Source organism: Epargyreus clarus, unplaced genomic scaffold, assembly GCF_041222505.1.
Source record: "Epargyreus clarus isolate Ecla_fem2 unplaced genomic scaffold, WU_Ecla_fem_2.2 ptg000003l, whole genome shotgun sequence".
In the NCBI taxonomy this organism is placed as follows: Eukaryota; Metazoa; Arthropoda; class Insecta; order Lepidoptera; family Hesperiidae; genus Epargyreus; species Epargyreus clarus.
Window position 1 is genome coordinate 15,001,295 of NW_027332211.1, and position 19,082 is coordinate 15,020,376.

Genomic DNA, 19,082 nt, shown 5'->3' on the forward strand with positions numbered 1-19,082 from the left:
GCAGAAGGATAAAAGAATTCAGGCCCTTAAAATAATTTTGTAATTAAGTTATAAAAAAAATTGGTAAAGTACATAAAGCTTTCAATTCACATCGTACGTTACAGATAGAGAATATCATTAAAAATATTGAACAATGATGATGACAGTAAAGCAGTACTTATTTAGTGCAATTTACACAATTTCGTTCTTATCTTTGGGTCTCCAATAGAAAATATTAAAAATAAAGAAGGAAATAATTATTAAAAGTGAGAACAACCTAAATAATATAATAATATTGTTTTGGAAACATCTAAAATAATATCCAGGTTGCAGTGATGAAAGTGAGTTTTATGTAGGCACTCCTGTAGGAACAGATACTTCCAAAAACTACGACCGAACTCATTTAGCGAACCAAAAATGAAATTTTCAAGTCCTAACTAGTTAATAGCATCCCGACGTTGATTTTCTCTTTTTTCATTTTAAAAAGTTTCAGAGCAGTTAATGGGTTGAAAATTTACTTTACTAGGTAACAATTTTATACCATTTCTGATGTTTACCAAAAACATCAGAAATGGTATAAAATTGTTCAATAGTAACGTGAGAATATTAAAGTAGGTAGGTACTTTCCAAATTATGTAATCGTAAAATATTTATTTACTAGCTGACCCGGCAAACGTTGTGTTGCCATATAAATAAAAAAATGTTAAGGGTGAACAACCCTTATCACTTAGGGGTATGAAAAATAGATAGTAGCTGATTCTCAGACCTACTGAATATGCATATAAAATTTGGTGAAAATGGATAAAGCCGTTTCGGAGGAGTACGGTAACTAACATTGTGACACGACAATTTTATATATATTTATATGCAAATCGATTGTAATAAGGAAGGTAACACACGAGTAGCAGTTCGTATTGGCGACTGCCATACGGTGTTCTCTATGATCTGTCGCTCGTGTAAAACTTCCCTTATGGTCAAACTAAGATTGAAGCTGGTAGTTTCTTATAACTAAAGTAAGTAACATTAGCATTAAATCAGACAGCTAACCTGTCTATTGAAATTTACAATCAGAATACTGGTATTTGTGCACTGCCTTTGAAGTTTTTCTTTTTACCCTTTATGTACAGCTCCATACCATAGCGTTCTTAGAATATCCCAGTAATAATTCCATTTCTTATTTTGCACACACGTCGCTAAAAGAAGGTGTTCCCATATTAGATGTTTTAAGCCGCCCATAAAACCTCTGCGAGGTTTAACAACTGCTATCCAACTTAACCACGTCTGTGGGCTATTTAATGTGTATTTTGAAGCTCCGACGCTTTCCTTTTACAGACACATATTTCAAACAGACGCTTAGGACTCCAAATTTGATAAACATCGCTCTTTATATTAGGTTTATGAACTGTTCACACATACAGAGGAGGAGACAGGTCCGGCCCGACCGTGAGTAACAACATAAATTGCAGACGTTCTGACGTCAGTTTGAGATACGGTTTAAAATGGAGTTGCAAGCGGGTTTTGTGTTCAGTATCCTTAGTATGAGTATTTACAAAAATCACTGTTTTTTATTTGCCCATATATTTCCAATCAGCGCCCCTAGGGGACTGTATCAGAACTGATTGGAAATGTATGGGAAATACGTATACAAATACACTCATTTTTGTAAAAATGTTAAAACTCATAAAAAGTATACAGGTGGCAGTCGCCGAAATATCCCTTCCTAGCAATGACGATCGTTGGCGACGGTTGTCGAGTGTCGGCTGTCGCCGCCTATCGTTAGACAGTTAGCGACGGCCGTCAGCAACTCGGAACAATGTGCTAGTATTGTTCTGAGGTCAGCAACATAAACCCAAGTAAAAATAAACGTCGCGTTCATGTTATTGACACAATGTGAAAATGACGTTTATTTTTAAAAATCGTTTGACTCACAAATCGCGTGAGTTATTTTTTTTCACACCATATTACCTCCCAATGATTAAAAATCTTACTCCTAACAGATTTCAAGCCCATGAGCTGAATTAATGTTTATTACGATTCCCTTGTAACAGTGCCATGAACACATACAAAAACAAAAATATAAATACCCAGGCGTCCCGGGCCTAAAATGTTAATCATCATAAACATTTGCTTGACGAAGACCGAACCCAACACTACGCTGCGCAAATCTTCAAAAGCCTGTTAAAACTTCAGCATTTGATTTAAAAATCGCTATGAATTTAACTTTGTACCACAACACTAACTTCTATAGAGCCAGAACTAGATGAACATACCTAGTACGTAATTTAATACTATACCGACACGACAAATGTTTGCTAGATTTCTGTCTGACACGTCTGCATTGTGGCGAAAACACATTAAAATCTAATTTTGAGATTCTTCTTCTTAACACATCGGAATGTTACTTAATCTATTTATAATAATACGTGAACTGAAACCTTTGGATCTCTTTACAAATTAGAGAAAAATAAATTGAGAACAATTTATGGTACATTTTGGAGAATCTAAACTGTAGTTTTTAATTGAGTTTAACTTCTGACGTATTTCGACACATCCTACGGGCGATTGTTATATAAGTAGAAATAGTTTATTTTAACACTCTCAATATTATCTACCATTTTGATTTTAATAAATATAACCATATTTTATTTTAAAATATCGATAATACAACAGTTAATATAAGTTACATAACCACGATTATTATTTCAAAGTAATGAAGAGTAATGCTTTATGCCTCACAATATAAAATAAATTTTCGTTATTGAAAATTGGAGTTCAAGTTATTAAATATACGCAGTGAAATTTAATATTCATAATTTTCAGAAATTAATTTGTTTCCATCGACTTTGCTCGTTGGAACTGAATCATTCAAATTAAAATCTTTGTCAACTTATTTCTCGGTCGTAGAATTGGGTTTTTTGATTTGCTATAATAGGTATTGTCTGAACTCTATCAATTATGTATGCCAATTGTACAATTTTTTACTACTAAATAATAATATAGATGTAGATATTAGAGGGGAAAGTATAAGAAAATTATTTAAATTATTTTAAAAATTATTTAATAACGGTTTTTCGCCAACAAGCAAAGTTTTGATTACTTATTGATTTTTCTAATATAATCGTTTTAATAAGAATGCATTTTTTAGAACTTTGAATAGAAAACGAACATCAATCCAAATTATATTGAGGTCTTACTTGCGATCGGTCATAAATGCACTACTACTTAAAACTAAACCAAAATTGTAGCATAATCGAAAATCTCTCACTGCAAATATTGTTACAGCTAAGTTAAGACGATATCGCGTAAAACTTGGAGTTATGATGAAAATCTCACAGCACTTTATTACACCCGCGACGAAGCGACAGCGCAGTACGAAAACTAACAAATGCCGCCTAATTTATTCATAATCACGCTCGTATTCTGAAACTCAATCGCTTGTTGGACGATTAAATTCTGCGGTTGATGCGTGAACTAGCGACATCTAGTGCCGAGCTGCTGAAAGTTGCTTATGTTCGAAATTAATAATTGGATCGAAATGCTTTATTAGATAGTAGCTCTTGCACGAGACTTTGTGTGCTTTATTGGCAGTATCAGCTATTTGGTAACAGATTATATACATGTACATGATCATAAATCTCTTCACTGCGTTCATTTGATTTTCACATTATTTAGTCGGTCGTATTATCTAATATTGCAGATGTATCAAGTAGAAAGAGTTTTATAATTAGGTACATTTAAGTGCATAAAAACCAAATAATACAAAAATTACTGTTGTTATCAAACAAATCAAATTCAAATAGCATATAAGTTTTCCTTAAAATACTTAATTTCTAAATATTATGCTTCAAGGTGATAAAATCCCTCGGGGTTCTATTTAATAGTAATCACTTCCTAGCAGAATTTTGGCTGAATTTCGATTTCAATTAAATAACCGTACAATAATCATTATCACGACCATCAAATCCTAAAACTTCAAAGTCAAAAATGGTTTCAACTAAATTTTTTTCAAATACGCAATTCCTTTCCGAACGTCGATTTGCACGTCATTTCGAGTTACACGCGAGGTGGCTCACATAATTGGAAACAAATGGAAATGTCCCGGAATGGGATGCAAATTTATTCAATTAATCCTTGCGTCAGTATTGTCGGGTCGTGATTGGCGTTAAGTCGTTCAAAGCGGTTTGGCGTTACAGAATAGGGACGGTGTATTCGAAATTTTGTTTGCTTATTAGTTGTGGAGAGTGAAGACGTTGGGGCTAAGTTTCCAGTAGTCTGTATATTGGGATCTATTATGGAGTTGTAAAATGCTAATGCGTCGAAAGGTACGATACACATAGGTTGGTTCATTAACTATTTCGAATGCTATATCAAGTAAAGAAAACAGGAGATAAACAGCAAAATATTTTTTTACATAGGTACAACAATCTATATTTGTAACAAATTTAATTTATTTGTAAGCGTAGGTAATTTTTAAATTTACTCTCAATCAAAAGCACACTACACAATAAGATAATTTCAATATTTACTTCATTACCCAATTGAAAACGTGAAAAAAATTGTGATCATCAGTTAGCAATTTTAAGAAAAAGCCTCTGTTACTTTAGATATTACATTTTAAATAATGTAGATAAAAGATAAGTTCATTACACGTTCGACCTTGTTTTAAGCTCCTAACTGTTAAATAAAAACAAGCCAAGTCTGTGTCGACCCACGTAAATAGTAGGGTTCCGTAGAATTTTCACAGAATAATTCTGTTGTTCCACCGCCACCGTCACCGAGCCGATACCGATATTTAATGACGGCGCCGAAGTAGCGTACATACATTTACTATAGTCGCTTGTCCACTGCACGTCCGTCACCCGAGCACCGTCGTCCCGGCCGCCGATATTTCGATTAGATCGGCGTGGCCGCTAGATCGGCACCTAGATTTTGACGGGCAGATGTGCCAGCAATATAAAACACATTGGAAATTGTCCATACACTGCCGTCACACGCGTGATAGCTGGAACAAAATAAACCGCCGATATCAGTCGCAGTGGACAAACTATCGCCGTCACGACATATTAAAATCGGCCCCAATATAATCTTGTTCTCGGTATCGGCTCGATGACGGTGCGGAACAAACAGCCTAAGGGTTGACATACATAAAAGCGTACCGTCACTACGCAAAAATTTACGTCGTGCAGCGCCAAATTTTCCGGAATTTGGTTGAAAAATGTTTTTTTCACGGAAACAGCACGCTTTGCGGCACGTTGCTGCAACGCTTAGCTCTCATCTGTGTGTAGTTTTGCGACATCGCTACGCACCGTTTACGTACGACGGTCTAAGAGTCTAAGTTTTGTAAGCAGCATATTTTCAAATTGCAAAGCATTTAAATTTTCGGCGTACTATAAGCGATATTATTTCTATATTTTTTTTATATAGGAGCATTAATCAAAATCAAAATAATACACAAATTCTAAATGTCATAGAATTCGAAAATCACTTTTACTTGCAAAAGTCATAAAAAGGATTACACATCATTTACTTATCCTTAGTAAAAAAAATGTAGTAAATTATTTTTATTTTTCAATGCCTTTATTTATGTAAAAAATTTCCTGACTTACAAACCCTACACGTTAATTATTCCTATTGAACAAAGCTGTCCGTTAAGTAATTTTCTACAAGATTTTTTCTTCTTCCCTTTGAATTTGACTACGAAACCCTAGAAAGGTTTCTGTATCCCTACATTTTCTAACTTCATCCCGCTTAATCCCGGTTAACCTGATTTTATCCAGCTAAGCCTATCGCTTTAGCAAGAAAAAACGTTTACAAATTACGCCTACACGAAATCCAAAAAGCTACAAAAAAGAACATTATCCAGATTTATTACAAAAAGGGCTAAAAAGATTGCGTTACTTATTTATCTTAAGGATATTTTTATATTAATTACCGTTTATTAAACAAAAACTCAAATAATACGCAAGACAGAGTAGCCAATATACTGGTCTGATACGCAAAAGGGGTTCGGAGTTTAGTTCCCGATCAGACAGACATTTAAAATCTCAATGACGAAAATACTCGTATGTATATCAGCTCTTTAATTAATCTTTATGTATTCTAGAGTAAGACTTTGAAAGTAGATATCATTATTTATATTTTTAAACAATACGCCTACTGGTCTCGAAACCAAGTTAGGCTTATTTTACACAACTTCACTTTATCACGTTTTAAAAAAATACACCTCTTAAATCGATTATACGAGTACAGTATGATTTCTTCTTTTGTAAAGGTGTTACTCTTATTTTTTATTTCTATTTCAAATCCCAAACCCTTACAATAATCCCCGGTGACAGTAAACCCGGAGTGGACACTGTATCGACAGTCCCTAATGATGCGATATTTTATCGTACACGATCTTGATACGAAATAAGTGATACAAAGATAGGTACAGTTTAGATTTTGTAACTATGGTAGATAACACTTTCTTAGTTAGCTATTATATCTTTCTCTTTGCCTTATAGAAGTCATAATGTATTTTTGGTGGTATTTTTCACTGCTAACAACCAGAAATATTTTGCATTATCCTTCGGAATATGTTTATTTACTGAAATAATTTTCCATGAACAATATTCTATAGAATTGTGTTCAAAGTAGAGTTTAAAAAACGAAGCTTGATTTCAAGTCGACAAAATTTTAACGGTAAAAAAATAAAAAAAAACTTTTAGGCAAACATTTTGTAATACCTTATACAAGGTGTTTTTATTTCGAAAATTCCAATCGAACAAAGCTGTACGTAAAAAAAACATCTTACGCGACGCAAGAAAAATAATCCTAGATTATAGCTACTAAGTCCCCTCTGAAATCACTTCGAACCCTCTTTCTGAATAATATTAAAAAAATCAAACGTAATATTAAGCCTTGAAGTAGCCAATCAATGGCATTCCCTTTTCAATTAGTATCAGAAATGCACCTTTCATGGCCGTTTAAACGGAAAATCCACCTAATATTAAACGATTTAGGGGAATCCGCAACTAAATGAAATCTTGCGACCAGCGGAGGGGAAGAAAATGAGGCGACCGGGGATCATGTTATACTTATAAAATCGGACATGCTCAGAATTTTGATGTGATATCGATAGATTACACAAACAAGGTTGGAAAGTAATCCTTAGTATGGTTCGGAAATATATATTAAAGCAAATAGCTAATTATGTAAATTATTATTTTGAAATTACGCAAATATGTCCACTATAAATAATAGCTCAATGGTTATCAAATATTACTTTATAGGTAGTTTCAAGGTACTTCATAGGTAGGATTGATACCTTATCCAGGAAGGATACATCTTAAGACCCATTTTGTGTTTCTTTATAATTATGGGAGTGTGTGTTAATGTGGAAGATAGATGAAGTCACATCGCTAATTGCAGAAGAAAAAATCAAAAAGCATTGTATGTAGATTTAATGTTTGTACTTACTAGTCGGCGCTCATACTGGACACGCTGTTTACGCCTTTATCCAACGAAATACATTGAGCGCCGATTTCAGAACTATGTACTAAACCAACATTTGTTTGAATTATTTTTACTTTGTAGTGACATAGAAGTCGGTTTTTTTATTTATTTTTTATTTATTATTTATGAATACCTGATGAAACCTGGAATCGAACTAAAAGATAACGTTACCTTTCGAGCACCTCAGTCGCTTATTCCACTATCATCATCATTTTTATGAATGATCAAATTAAAATTTAAATTAAATTCCCAAATATAACATATCCAATAACAGAATTAATTGGAGAGTTTATTAATTATCGGTGATGAGTTTAAAAGCGACGTTAGCGACAACAACATCAATTTACATAATTAATCTCGTCAGCTGCAAGCGGATTACTGAAACTAATTGAATGATGGAAAATGCGTGGTCTTTATGTCAACTCGCGTGATTATACAGGGTGTTATATTTGGCTGATAGTCATATACTTACATTAATTAATTTTAATACTTTTTAACAACAAAGCACAATCGACCTCAATAATAATGTACTGTAATGTAGGTACAAAATAATCTCAATATTATAATGCTGAATTAAGTACCTATATAGCTTTTAAAGGCAAGTATTTGTATTTTTTTCTTTTACGTTTACATTTTTTCACGATAAGTTCTAACACGATAATTACGTTATAAACAAAATAAAAAAATAATAAAAATTCTAAGTGTAGGGCCCATATTTACGGAAAAATCGAAAAACCCTAAAATAAAAACACCTACAACAACAAGATGCACTTACAGCAACAAGGTACAAAGAAGATGAGCTAAGTTAATTAAATTGAAATACGCACATAGTTTTATATAGAAGTTATCACATTTAAGACACTACAATCAAATTAGTATAATGTAAATACATTGTTAAGTGCATTAAATTGAATATAATAAACGTAAACAACAGTAGCTCATGTATTTATGTTTGGGGCAGGAACTTAATCAAATATTCCAGTATCCACAATGCAGCCACACATTGGACTGAAAGCGAAAACCCGTCATAAGCCGATTACACGTCGCCTTCCAATTTGGCAGCAAATCTCTTCGCACCTCACACTGGCACAGCCCTTTGTGCGGCCCGGAATTACACTGCGGGATTTGTGCTTTTTTGGGAATATGCGAGTAACTTGTACGTCTTGACGGCATATTAATATGCGTATTATATATATAATATTTATGCGTATTAACGTGTCAATAAAATGTAAAAATATATATATAAAACGATATGATTACGATAGACAGATATACTACTAATCTACAACTATACTGATACGAATAAATGTTATGATTGCATTTCAGCTAAATTCCTAGCGTACATTATCATTGTGATGGGCTTTAAAACCTGTCAAAATATTTGCTTGACTCTACGAAAAGCCATGGGATGTATAGAATAATGTAAAATTAAGTATCTTATTTAAGTCATTTAAAGCAATATGTTATTTGTCATTTAAGAATATTTTAAAATAACGTAAAGTAACTTTAGGTATATGATTTTAGACTAAAATTATCGCGGGATTGAGACATTTTATTATGTAACGGGTACTCACGATTGCCAGTTGCATGGATCGTGGTCATGGCGAAACGCAACTGGGTCGAAATACCGGCAATAAAAAAACGCATATCGTGAGTACCCGTTACATAATAAAATGAACTTTAGGTATGTCACAGAGTTTAAACAAAATATTGAGCCACGCTATACTTTTAAAAGTAATTAGGAAGATAGGATATACTCCAGCCTGCTAAAACTCTTCATAAGCTGATTACATCATCCTCTTCCAATTTGGAAGTAAATCTCTGCACCCTTTGTGCAAGCGGGAATTACATTGCGTGTTTGGTGCTTTTTTCGGGAATATGCGAGTAACTCATATATGTTGATATTATATTAATAATCTCACGTGATTACATAAAATTGTTGTTACTAACGGTATTATTTAAAATCATCATCATCAACCCATTACTGTCCCACTGCTGGGCACGGGTCTCTCAGAATGAGAAGGATTAGGCCATAGTCCACCGCGCTGGCCAAGTGCGTATTGGTAGACTTCACATACCTTTAAGATTTTTTTTTATAAAACTCTCAGGTATGCAGGTTTCCTCACGATGTTTTCCTTCACCGTTTAAGCAAGTGATAATTAATTTCTAATACGCACATAAATTTGAAAATCAGAGGTGCGTGCCTGGGATTTGAACCTCGGACCCCTCGATCGAGAGGCGGCGTTTCTTAACCACTAGGCTATCACGGCATGTCAATTATTATTTAAAATACTTGATTTTTAATTTTAATGCTTTGTTCCTTAACGTGTCGATCACTCAAAGAACCTCTTCGTTCGAACTTTACATTTATTAAATGACCAAAATTTACATACCTTCCAATTGTGCCAATTAATTTCAATACGACATGTACATTGTACAATTAACTAATTACATTGTAAATTATGATATTCAAATAAGGAACACGCCATATTTTATGTTTTATATGATCCAATCTAATCAAATAGATTAATTGTTCGGTCATAAATAAATCTGTAACTAAATATAGCTATAGGTCTATACTACCGACACTTAATTAAACATCTCACTAGGTACATTAATCCAAAGCAGCTAGGATAGGACATTGCGGCTTCCGGAAACCCGCTATAAGCTGATTGACACATCCTCTTGCAATTTAGTACGAAATCTCTCACACCTCGCACAGTGTGGCGCTTGTGCGAATGGGAATTACATTGCGGGTTGTGTGCTTTTTGGGGAATATGGGAGTAATTTATAGGTTTAGATGATAGATCTTTATGGTGATTAGGCGATTTTAGGCATTTAATTTACTTGTAAAGATACATCCACAGAATTAGTAATGAAACGGAAGATAAAAAGATAAATACCAAAAAACATTGGTCCTGCATCGGACGTGATATATTTTTAACAATAGGCAATTTATTTATTATTTAACAACAATTAGAAATAAACAAATACCTAGGTACCAGTTATGGGAGCTGGGCGTCGAGGAAATAATTGCAGTCTATTTCGCGAACAAATTAAATTTTTATTTAAATTTAACACAAATTTTACACAAGTTTTAACAAAAATGAAATTAAAAAAATAAATTGATGGGATAGGTCGAGTCACTTTCCGCGATGGAGGTGAACTGATTCCATGGTGGACGGCCACCTGTACGTGGGACGGCCACCCGCGCGTGGGACGGCCACCTGCGCGCCTCGTCAGCGTTGGCCGTTCCGCGAAGGCCCGATGCAGCGCAAGCACGATGCAGCGTGAGAACGGTGTAGGGCTGGCGCGATGCAGCCTTAACGTGTAGGGCTGTCGCTTACACGTAACTTCTCCCGCCCCAGCTGAGCAACTATTTGCCTACGTTTAGTGCAAATATTGCGGCCTTCTTGTCCTCTCGTGTAGCTGTCGACGAGTGATGCTCACTTGAGGTTGCACACGGTTGAAGAGATATTTCAACATTCGATTTTGATATGTCTTCTGATTTTCTATTTCGCCGGTATCGCCTTATGTACGCAATAGCGAGAGCAATTGTACCCAGTAGGATTAACAGGTACAGAGGAAGAGTAGTATGGTAAGTACTCATCGAAGTGGCGTCGGTTACTTTTGGTGAAGTTTCCATTGATATTTGGTCTTCAATGACATGTAGTTTATTAAGATCTATTGCAGTTATGTTGAAATGAGCTTTTCGATTCCTTGAAGATGACAAGGCTAATAATTCAGAATTTGTGAATGTAAGTATTTCGAAATGCTGTCCACGGAGTTTATCGTTGACGTTGGTGATAGTGAATTCTGTTGTTCTGATGCTGCAGGTTCTCGGTATAGTAGCAAGGAAACTACCCTCGATGATTTGATGGCGTTCCTGTCCACATAGCGTTTGTACTTTCGTGGGGGTTTGAAAAGATAGTATATAGTGTTGATCGTCAAGCTCCAGTAGAGCCTCCTGAGACAGAAAAATAGGCGTGGGGTGACACGTTTCATCTATTTTCTGTAAATGAATTAGTGTGCTGATGCAGTCCTGAGATGTTCTGGTTTGATAGCTCATTTGTTGCTTGCATATGAATATGGTGTCGACCTTCGGGCATTCTGCCTCCATGTATGCATATTCCTTGGAGTTGGTTGCAACAAAAGGAGATGGGGGAATTATAACTTCATGGTGCTTATTAGGAACTGGACACAAACGGTAAAGGTCATAAGTTGATGGAGATACAATGGGAAATTTAAGAACAATAATGAGTTTATTGTCTACGAAATAACATCCTAACCTAATTAAATCATAGTAGAGTCGAGCATCAACTAAATTAATAATCTGATCTTGGTTATATATATCTTTCAATCTGCTTAACATATCAATTACATTACTAGTACTTAAAACAGAATGATGTACGGTACTTGTACGGCTAAACGCTAAAATATTTTCTATTCTATCTATCTCTAATCGCAAATCTTGAATATTTTCAGCTATAAGTGTTAATATTTGCGACAATTGGACATAACGGGTAAGCTGTATAGTATTATTACTTGTAGTATTAATATAGCGTGTCAAAGCTTTTTCTAACTTAACTTGATTGCTACTTAAATTACTTAATATTTCTGTTTGATGGAAAGACATCTGCTTATATAAACTTATGTGATTATTTAAACTATTAGCTAAATCTACATCATTCTTCTGTAAGATATGAAACATTTGCTCATACTGTAAAGCATCATTATAATCGAGGTTTCCCGTAATACTTTTAATTATGGATCCCAATGGATTGATTAAACCACGCTTGGTTCTTTTTGTTGGCAGAAAAGTATCTAATTGAGAATTTATTTCCTTAATTTTGTCAGACAAGTGTATGATTTGATATTTAAAAAGAGCGAAGCCTCTAGTAGTTAAGTTATTTGTGACATCAGTTAACTGAGTTTTAGTCAAATCTAATTGCTTCTGAATTTCATCAAAATTAATATCATGTAAAAAGGTGTGATAATGTGAGGTTATTTTTGCAGGTCCGAGTTTGAAAGGAAGAATGCCAGGACCATCATTTAAACTGTCAAGTCGAATGTCTTGTGCTTGGGCCAGGTGTATCAGGATCACCAGACATCTGTAGCAATCCAGACGTTTTGCGTTTACGTTTCAGTCTATTTTTAGCTACGGGTGTGCGCTTCTTTGAAGTGTATATATGTACAGGTAAGTTTGAAATAACTCTATCATGTATGTAACGCGGTGCAATTTTTTGTCTTGTAGCTACCGGGTTCCTAATGTAAACTTCTTGTCCTTCTTCATAATCTATCTGTGGTTCTCTACGTGCATTCTGTTGAGACATAAGTGTGTTACGTTCAGTCTGTGAAATGTCGTGAATAATTTTATATACTAAATCCATTTTATGACGATGGTCTTGAATGTATTGTTGCATTAGTCGTTCATTTAAGTTTAAGTCAGTAGGGTCACGCGGATCGAAATGTCCAGATATTAAGTCAAAGGGTCTGCATTTTGTTAAACTATGTACGGAACTATTGTAGGCAATTATAGCATAATTCATTAAAGTAGAAGTGGATTCATTTTTATACTGTAGTTTTAATAACCTTAAGTGTTCGAGTATGGTGCTATGAAGACGTTCAATCATTCCGTTTTCATTAGGAGAATAAGGTGCAGTAGTGTGATGGTGTACATTATGTAACAGAAGAAATTCTCTAAATACCTGATTAGTAAATTCTGTTCCTTGGTCAGTAGTTAAATTAATTGGAAATCCATGATGAGTGCACAAGGTAAGAAAAGCTTTTACTATATTTGGGGCTGTACAATCAGATATTTTGTATATTTGAGCGTATTTAGAAAATGCGTCTATTACAGTTAAGTACTTTTCTTGATTAATTGTTAATACATCTGCATGTACCATTTCAAAAGGTTTACTAGGAGGTGGCACAATTTTAAATTCTGGACGAATTGGATGACGGTCGTATTTAGCTCTACTACATGTAGTACATGAATTTATAAATTTACTTATAGATTCTTTTAACTTAGGCCAAAAGTATCTATGATAAAGGGATAAATAGGTTTCTGTGATACCACGATGGTTCGTTTTACCTTCGTGATACTTGCGTATAATATCTTGTTGCTCAAAATAGCTGCTGACATTTTCTAATTCATGCTTAACTAGGACTAATCTTATTGATGAATTTTTAAAGAATTCTTGCAAAATTGGTACAACTGTAAGCATTTTTTCAGGCGGATTTACAAGAAGAGCAGTTAGAATCTTTGGGTCGATGAAATTTTTTACTGTATTTATTAAATCTTGTTGAAAATTATTAGCTGAAATATCTGTAACTACTTTTTCATACGTGTTGAAAGGTGTTGTGACTTTTGGTTTACGGTTAGATGGATGCTCACAAATATTAAGAATTAACTGTTTATGATATTTATTCAAAGGGTCATTGACAATAGGTATTTCAAGTACAGGATCTTCATTACTGGTATGCATGGTTTCACTACGTGATCTGACAGTTTCAACGTCATTCGCAGGTATTAATTCGTCAGTAATAGAAAAACGAGAGTTTGCTGTTACTGTGGAACATGGACTACTTAAGGGTTCTATGTTTGGTGCTGTGTCAGTCGACGATTGGCTTATAAAGGGTCTATCATCTGGAGCGGTAACAGTTGATGATGAACAAGTTGAGATATTAACAGCTATTGAGTTTAAATCTTCATTATGAATTTCAACTCTAGAAAGAGCGTCTGCATTAATATTAAGTCTCCCTTTTTTGTAAATTACTGTAAAGTCATATTCGGCTAATTTTAATTTCCATCTTGTCAACCTACAATTCGATTCTTTTAAGTTCATGAGCCATTGCAAGGGCTTATGGTCTGTAAAGATTTTAAACTTTCGGCCAAACAGATATGCTCTAAAATATTTAGTCGCCCACACAATTGCTAGCAATTCTTTTTCAATTGTAGAATAATTTAATTCACTGTCATTAAGAGTCCTGGATGCGTACGCTACTGGTCGGTCACTACCTATAGGTCCTTGTGATAAAATAGCTCCAAGTGCAAAGTTTGATGCGTCTGTGGTCAAATTAAACTCCTTAGTGAAATCAGGGTATTGTAATATCGGATCGTTTGTCAGTAGTGTTTTACAGTGATTAAAACATTCAATGTATTCTTCAGACAAGGTTATTTTTGCACCTTTTTTTAAACAGCTAGTTAGTGGTTTGGTCAGTCTTGCAAAGTTAGGTATGAAACGTCTGTAATAACCTAGCAAGCCTAAAAATCCTTTAATTTGTTTTGTAGTTTTGGGAATTGGATACTTTGAAATAGCACTAATTTTGTCAGGGTTTGGCTTTACTCCGTCAGATGTTATAATATGTCCCAAATACGGTGTTTCATGTTTCAGAAACTCGGATTTGTCCATTTGAATCTTAAAATTGGATTGACGAAGTCGGTCAAAAACTTTACGTAAATTAACTATATGTTCTTGTAGTGAGGTGGAAAATACAAGTATATCGTCTAAGTAAACTACGCAAATTTCATTCTGTAAGCCTTGTAAAACGTTGTCTATGACTCTCTGAAAGGTTGATGGGGCATTTTTAAGACCCATGGGCATTCTTAAAAATTCAAAGTGTCCGGGAGCAAAGTCAACACTAAATGCAGTTTTATGTATGTCATCAGGGTGAGTCTCCACTTGATAAAAACCACTAGCTAGGTCCAAAGTCGAAAAGTATTGGCATTTACCTAATTTGTCAAGTATGTCGTTAATATTAGGGATGGGGTATTTGTCATCAATAGTCTTTTCATTCAGTCGTCTAAAATCAACCACAAGTCTCCACTTAGTCTTACCCGAAGCATCTGCCTTTTTGGGTACAATCCAGATGGGTGCACTCCACGCAGAACTAGATGGTCTGATAATTCCCTGATCAATCATACTTTTTATTTGAGCCCGTACTTCATTTCTATGCACATGAGGGTATTTATATGTCTTACAATGAACAGGAAATTCATCGGTAGTTTTTATACGGTGTTTGATATTATTGGTGAATGTAAGTGGCTCGTTTTCTACATAAAAAACATCGGCATATTTTTTGCATAAGGCAAATAAATTTGCACTTTCTTCCTTATTTAAATGATCAGTTCGTAATCTGGATAAAATTTTTTGAGTGCGATCTAAATTTTTATTTTTATTACAAAAATCATAGGCCGAAACTGATTGTTCACTGAATAAACTTGCAGAAATTGGTTGGATCAATGTGAAAATCACATCATTTTTAGAAGGGTTAAAAACTTCTACATAGGCTTGGCTATTTTCAGAAATAGTTAAACAATCACCAATACTACATTCACAAATGGTCTGTCTATCTATAATAATTTCACCTTTAGCTATAGTAGTTGGCACTTTAATAATTTTGCTAGATTGTGCTGGTATTATCACCTCTATTAAATTTACACTGCCAGATTCAAACATATGGATTTTATTTTTTGCAAACTGTGTGTTAAGTATGCGAGAGCCTAAATCAATTTTTGCTTGCCACTGCTCTAATAAATCACAACCTATTAAACCGTCGAAATAATTGTGAAACCTATAAATGTAAAGCTTTACGGGGTTATTGTCATTAATTTCAGAAAAACATGGTATTTCTATGGAATAGTCATTTCTAGTAGAAGCATGAATATTTGTCACAATAAAAGGGTCGTAATATAATGGTAAATCCGAATAGTATCTTTCTATAGTTTCTGGATTGATAAAGGATTGATTTGCTCCTGTATCTATTAATAATTTCAGAGGTGGGTTATGAATTTGAATGTATGGAAGCTGTCTTTTATTTTGTAAATTTAATTCTATCTTGGGACACTTGAAATTTGAGCTGACAAAAAATTTTCGTCCGTTTGTTCGTCAGTCTGTTCAATAAATTGTTGGTCATTTATGTAACCGTTTCCCACTAAGTGTTCAACTACGTTAGATGGGGTGTCATAGCTCATGTCATAGTTATCGACGAAGTTATGGTCAATGTCATCACAGTTATCATACTCACTAGTATTAATTTCTTGGTAATAATTTGGAGAACGGTACTGACCTTGTCGGCTCCAGTCAGGTTTCATTGAAGTCGGTGGCAATGTACGGGCTTTGGGGTGGCTAATGCCACTCATAGGCTGTCCGTGCATTTGATTACTGACCTGGCGTTGGTGCTGTGTGGGGTGAGTTTCCCTAAGTGGTATCCTAAAACCAGTGCTCATATTCGATCGTGGTAGAGCCCTAAACATTTGCTGGGTTTTTGATGGACCTTGATAAGGCTTATTTAAGTGTGGCAACATCTGAGAATTATTCATGCGTGACTGCTGGCTAATTTGCTTATTAAAGAAAGGATTAAAATTGTTAGTTCTGAATGATGGTGTCTGTTGTGTAAGTTTTCGTGAATAAGAATTTCTATTTTGCATGTAAATAATATTTAATTCCTCCTGAGCAAACTCCAAGGCCTTTTCAAGCGTTGGAGGCCTCATACAACGTATGCGTGAGCCTAATGGTTCACGTAAGCCTTTAAGGAAAGTCTGTAAAGCTAATTTTTTATATAAGGTCCGTTTAGCTTCAACGGTAGTGGAAATATCATCATGTAACTCAACATATGTCATTATTGTACCGAGTAAATTCTGAATTCGTTCATAAAAAATGTGGGGTGTGTCATTACCTTGAGATAACATAGATAAATCGCTATACAATGAAGATTCATCACGATGATCTGAAAAGGTATTAATAAGAGCTGCGCGGATTCCATTCCAATCCGATGGGATGCCATTCGTAGCTAAGGTTCTAGCCGCGGGTCCCTTAATTTTATTTAAAATTCCATTTATCACTGCATAATTATTTAACTCATTTCCAGATGCCGGATCGACATATGCTAATACAATTTGATCACATATGTTTAAAAATCTAATTAAAACATTTGAATTTCCATCAAACTCAGGGACTAATCTTAAAGCATTAAAAATTTTATCGGTTTTGTCTGACAAAGAAGCAGAAATTGCCGTTCCACTTACACTTGGCATTGAATTTTCTGTCATATTTAATGATTCTTCTATGACAAATAAATCTAAATTACGATTACGGTCTCGTATAGATCTACGAATTTCCTGACGAGAACTGGGTGAACTACCCTTATTTGCTCGTAATAAAAAAATCTTGAAAGATTTTATGTCACTGTTCACTCAAATTTTCAATAAAATTATATTTATAGGGATAGGAAGGACATATATTGTATAGGAGCTGCAACCAATAGGTACATACTTAATATCTACTTATTACTCACAGAAGTAGCTTCATCTCGTATTTGCACATCGATTTTTGGATGTAGCGAGCTGAGCAGGGTTCCCCGACGTCCGGATCTCGTTCAATGGTTCGGTTTCCCGTTTAATAGCGATAGTCCGAAACACGCACAAACCGGGAACTTTCGATTGCGCCAGTTATGGGTTCTGCGCCACTTATGGGTTCCTCGTTTAATTGCGATAGTCCGAAACACGCACAAACCGGGAACTTTCGACTGCGCCAGTTATGGGAGCTGGGCGTCGAGGAAATAATTGCAGTCTATTTCGCGAACAAATTAAATTTTTATTTAAATTTAACACAAATTTTACACAAGTTTTAACAAAAATGAAATTAAAAAAATAAATTGATGGGATAGGTCGAGTCACTTTCCGCGATGGAGGTGAACTGATTCCATGGTGGACGGCCACCTGTACGTGGGACGGCCACCCGCGCGTGGGACGGCCACCTGCGCGCCTCGTCAGCGTTGGCCGTTCCGCGAAGGCCCGATGCAGCGCAAGCACGATGCAGCGTGAGAACGGTGTAGGGCTGGCGCGATGCAGCCTTAACGTGTAGGGCTGTCGCTTACACGTAACTTACCTAAAAATAAAGATGTTTTGATTTCAATAAATGTAAAAATGTATTTCATGGTTTCCGATTTACATTTTACGTAATATTTTAATTCTATTTTATTGAATGGCTTCAAAGCCATTGCAAGTAAGTCGCACTAAATATTTAATTCTGTTTGTACTTTCTTGCAAACGGTTCCGGAAAACGTTTTACTATTAAGTGTCATTAGGCGTTTTATTAACTGATGCTCGACCACGCGATACTGTTACTCGAAGGAGATATTTAAAAGTAGTTAAAGACACGGTTATATTAAGTATTGTATAAAGTAGCTGAATAGTCAAACTTTATAATATTTCAATTCTATCAAAATGTAATATATTAATGAATAGGTACATACCTATTTACTTAATTTATTTGTCACTAAAAGCAGATATTAAAAAGCAGTTTAAAACAGAAGAAATATTAAACGATTTTTGTATAGGGAAGCTGAATAGTCAAATTTTATTACATTACGTTTTTATCAAAATTTAATCTAGTATAAAATTGAATCTAGTTTTAGCTTTAGAATTGATAGATAAATGTAATAATCACAGTTAATACAATATTTTAACTAATTATCGGTATTTTCCTGTAAATATATTTTTTCTCTTATTACGCGAAGAGGATATGTACAAATCGAAAAGTCCTCTCTTAAATAAGTAGGTTAAAATATTAAACGTTTAATGGAAATAAAAGCGAGTTTGAAAC

General features: G+C 34.5%; 1 long non-coding RNA gene across 1 annotated transcript; it reads right to left on the minus strand.

The window, feature by feature from the left end:
- Window positions 1–10,516: 10,516 nt before the first annotated feature.
- LOC140755201 (uncharacterized) lies at window positions 10,517–18,358 on the minus strand. The gene is made up of 2 exons (XR_012103751.1): window positions 17,773–18,358; window positions 10,517–12,584 (listed from the first exon to the last, which is right to left on the minus strand). It is a non-coding gene; the product is annotated as an uncharacterized LOC140755201 (long non-coding RNA).
- Between the last annotated feature and the right edge of the window lie 724 nt (window positions 18,359–19,082).